The following is a 612-nucleotide window of genomic DNA, read 5'->3' on the forward strand; positions in this document are numbered from 1 at the left end:
CAGCAGCTGCCGGTGCGAGATCAGCGCCTGGTGGGAGCGCGGCGATGGCTCCGCCGCCCCCAGCCTTCCCCGAGCACCGAATCCCTCCCTTCGGGGAGCCAAAACAGGCTACCCCCTGTATTGCTGCTGCAAGATGGAGGCACAGCATCGTACCACCCCCGCGGGCGCGGAGCACAGCCGGGCATCACGAGCACGGTTAATGGACAGGCAGCTGGATCAGCGAGCCATCAGCTGCGAGCTGCCGGGCCGGCGGGATCTCTCTCCCCGGCTCATCCCACCAAAGGTAGCGACGTCAGTAATGGGAGCCCTCCTACACACTGGCACAGAGGAAAAACAAGGACGGTGCTTTAGGAATCGAACGTTCTCACAGCCCCTGAAATCCCGTCCCTAATGCTTTTTCCTAGCAGTGTTTACTCTCGGCAACAGACAAGGTCAGCAGTGTCTGCTCAAGGAGCCTGCTTGAGAGGAGAGAGGAGCTTTTTATATTCCCATCTCCTATCCATTTACTATTCCTGCTCCACACGTGACTCTGGCCTTGCCCACAGTCCCATACGTGGATAGCTGTCAGAGCCATTTCAGAAATCCGAACAACGCTGTCATCTTATGAAATGA

Source organism: Geospiza fortis, unplaced genomic scaffold, assembly GCF_000277835.1.
Source record: "Geospiza fortis unplaced genomic scaffold, GeoFor_1.0 scaffold55, whole genome shotgun sequence".
NCBI classification, from domain to species: Eukaryota; Metazoa; Chordata; class Aves; order Passeriformes; family Thraupidae; genus Geospiza; species Geospiza fortis.